The sequence below is a fragment of the Eulemur rufifrons genome, chromosome 21 (assembly GCF_041146395.1).
Source record: "Eulemur rufifrons isolate Redbay chromosome 21, OSU_ERuf_1, whole genome shotgun sequence".
In the NCBI taxonomy this organism is placed as follows: Eukaryota; Metazoa; Chordata; class Mammalia; order Primates; family Lemuridae; genus Eulemur; species Eulemur rufifrons.
In genome coordinates, this window is record NC_091003.1 from 24,558,263 (window position 1) to 24,561,988 (window position 3,726).

Here is a 3,726-nt window from a genome sequence, read left to right on the forward strand (position 1 = left end):
CCCCGCCCACTTCCCGTCCCCGGCCGCCACGGGCTCCGCGCAGGCGCAGTCGGGCCTCCGGCCGGGCGGGGCGGGGCCTCCGCTGCCCCCTGGCGGCCGTGACCGCGGCCCTTTCGTTTCAGGGCGACAGCCCGCGGCACCTGCTCCGGAGCTCGCTGGCCAGTGCTTCACTTCTCCAGCCAGGGCTGGGCGGCTCCGTGGGGAAAAGCAATCCTTATTTCACAGCACCCAGAAATCAGGCAACTTGTGCTGTCAACAGCTGGTACACGGCTGGCCATCCATCAGGGCAGGAGGCACAGTGCCCAGGGCCCACCACGCTTTTAGGGGCTGTTTCCACAAAGTGAGAGGCTTAAAACCACACAGATTTATTATCTTACAGTTCTGCGGGTCGCAAGTCTGCACGCTGTCAATAGGCTAAGATCCAGGTGTCAGCAGGGTGGGTCCTTTCTGCAGGCTCTAGGGGAGAAATGGTTCCTTTTGCCTTTTCCAGCTTCTAAATGCCACTCGTGTTCCTTGGCTCGTGGCCCCTTCCTCGGTCTTCCAAGCCAGGAACGGCCGGTGGAGCCCTTCTCATGCTGCCGGCCCTCTGGCTCCCTCCTTTGCTTCCCTCTGCTACTTCTAAAGACCCCCTGACCACACTGGGCCAGCCCAGATAATCCAGCATAATCTCCTATTTTAAAGTCAGTTGATTAGCAACCTTAATCCCCCTCTGCCAGGTAATCTAACAAGGGCACAGGTTCTGGGCATTAGGACGTGGACATCTTTGGGGGGCTATTTTTCTGCCACCACAGAAGCTTATGAAGATATTTTCTTTTAATGCCAGAAGACGTAAACTTTCAAATCAAAGAAAATGTTTTAATATATTAATATTATATAATATATTCATCTTTGTAGTACTAATGTAGTTGTGGTACTAATGTAGTTGTAAAGTACAATTAAAATTTTTTCTGGCTGGGCACAGTAGCTCATACCTACAATCCTAGCACTTTGGGAGGCTGCGGCAGGAGGATCGCTTGAGCCCAGCAGTTTGAGATTGCAGCGAGCTATGATGGTGCCACTGCACTCTAACCCAGGGGACAGAACAAGAGTCTGTCTCAAAATTTTTTTTTTTCTTTTTATGACGGACAGGCATTCAAAAGTCCTACTGCAGCTCTGCTTACTGACCGTCAGGTCCACACACTGGCCTGTGTCCTTCCCAGGAACTAATGTCTCCGGGACACTCACTAACAGGAGGGTTCTGGTGAGGCCAGGAACCTGGAGAACTAGCGGCTGGGTGATCTGAAAGGAAACATCTGGGGTCGGGGTGGGTCTGCCAAGCAGGGGGTGTCTGTGCAGAGGACAGGATGTTGGGGGTGCTAGCTAATCCCACACTCCTGTTCACCCCTTTCTAGATCGGGTCAGGGCAGTGACACCGGATAAGGCTTGAGGCTACTTCTTATAACCTGTGACCTCGAGCATATTCCTGAGCTCACCTGAGCCCCAGTTTACCGGAAGAATGGAGACAGTAACAACCAACCTATCTCAGGGCCATTGTGAGACCCTGAGTCAGTGTTTCTCAAAGTGTGCCTGGGGCCACCTACAGCACAACAGCTGTAAGGTAAAGTTTGAGAACAACAGCACAGGTGAGGTGGTGTGGGGGGCAGGCCCTCCCAAACTGTAAAGAGCCGTACCAGTGACAGTTGAGAAACCTGCAGGCCTCCTCACTGGGGGTCACATTAAACTCTTGAGCACTGATTCCATCTGAGGTTGGCAGCTTAGAGATGACGGCAAAGTAGGGTCCCAGGAGCTTGCCCCCGTGGGCTCTGGGCCAAGGCCACACCTGTGAGATTATTTGTGCCCCGTGGCTCTGTCAACGCCTAGCTGTCTGCATTCCATCATACCTCAGCTCCCAGCTCTTGGCTTCCACCCTGGGAAAGGAATTTCAATATCACCCACCCCACCCAGCCACCGAGTTCACGCTTCCCCTCGTCCCCCGCAGGGCTGAGCCCCTGGCCGGGTGGGCAGAGCAGGGGCTCTCCGGGTCAGACTGCTGACCTCCCCAGCCTCCAGGGCAGAGGTCCAGTCCCACAGGGCGCGGCTGCTCAGAAGTCACTTCTGACCTGAAAGAGGCCTTGTCCCTTCCTGTCCTCACTGCTCCCAAGGCCAGGTTAGCAGGAACAGTGGGGTGCATGCTAGTGGACGGTATAAGGTGAAGGCACCTTGGGGTGCAGATTCCAGCTTTGAAAGCTGAGACCTTGAAGGAGATTCACGCGTCAGGAACAACTGCAGGGAAAATAAAGGAACACTTTACGATTAGCCCTGCTTGTGGCGCAATCTCGGCGCAGAATCCTGTTAAGGAAGGAATGGGCGTCCGTGTTAAGGCCTGAGGGAGTCTCCACTGCTCTAGGCCTAAACCAGCCCTGCAACCAGCTGCCTCCCTGGACGTGTCCTGGGGCATAAGCAGGCCACGTCACCTTCCTGGAGAGAAGCCTGGGCCCACTCCCCATGTGACTGGGCCCCGTGAGTGGAAGAGCAAAGTCACAGGCCTGTGCCAGGGACCCTACCCATAACACGTGTGGCCTTGTTAGGCCCCAGAATCTAACTGGAGCGGGCAGAAGCTTTGAGGGCACCCACTCCTTCCCGAAGCTTGTACCTCTGGGACACATCCCAGGACCTGCTGCCTAGTTTCCCAGGGAGCCGGCCCTCAGGGGTGGCCTTCCCAAAGGGACACTTCTCTGTCTCATTGTATAGTTTCATTCAACTTCTAGTTTCCCAAACTGTGTTCCAGGGAAGCAAGCGGGCAGGGCTTGTTAGGGCCTCCGGGGTGGGGGAGGGGGTGTCCAGGAGGGGACACTGTGAAGTGCTGGGTGAGCTTCGGGTTTCTTTGCACACGCTCTCCTCAGAGCCGTACACGTTCTGGTGTGAGCTATGACTGCTGAGGAGGGGGTCTGTGTCCGTGTTGAAACATCTCTGATCTGTCCCCGCACAAGGGTTCCGCCGAACAGTCTGGAGAGCTGTTTTGCCAAGCTCCTCCCCCCACAAGGTGAGGCATAGGTGGAGGCCGGAGGGAGCCTCCACCACCCAGCAGACCTCACACGGGGGCCCCTCCTCGTCTGGCTGCAGCGGGAGCGCAGGAAGGCGCCGCAGTCCGACGGCGGCCGCAGCCCAAACCAGGCTTACAGGGTGTTTTCTAAACCTGGCACACAAAGCGGTTCAATGGGGCACACACTGCCTCTGTCTGGACAAACGAGGGCTTGTTATGAGGAAAGGAATCAGGGCAGCCCTGGAAGCTGCCAGCGATGCAGACACCATGTCCCGAGCTTGCGTGGAGCCGCCGAGCTGGGGGCAGGGAGCTGCAGGGGCTGGAGCCAAGGCCAAGGGGATTCCTGAGCCAGATCCAGGGAGGACTGTTCCCAGCCCTCCCGCTCCACAGGCGTCCCTTCTGCTGGAGCTCGGGCTGTCCAGGCCAGCCTTCCCTTAGGCGTCAGGGCCGCGCCCTGCTGTGCACACGGCTACCGTTAGCGGATACGGCCTGAAATGGGATGTGAGCAGCGGACTGGGGCTATTCCCTGTGGTTTCAGACTGGTGGCCTTCCTCTAGGACTGCCAGGGCAGAGCAGGGAGCACTTGGGACATGTGTGCACAGGATAAGGAAGAGGCGGGGGGAGGGTGGGAAGAGCCCCTCAGATGCTCAGGGACATGGAACCCTCTGACATCACTGTACCAGCAAAAGCCCCAAGCTTCTTGC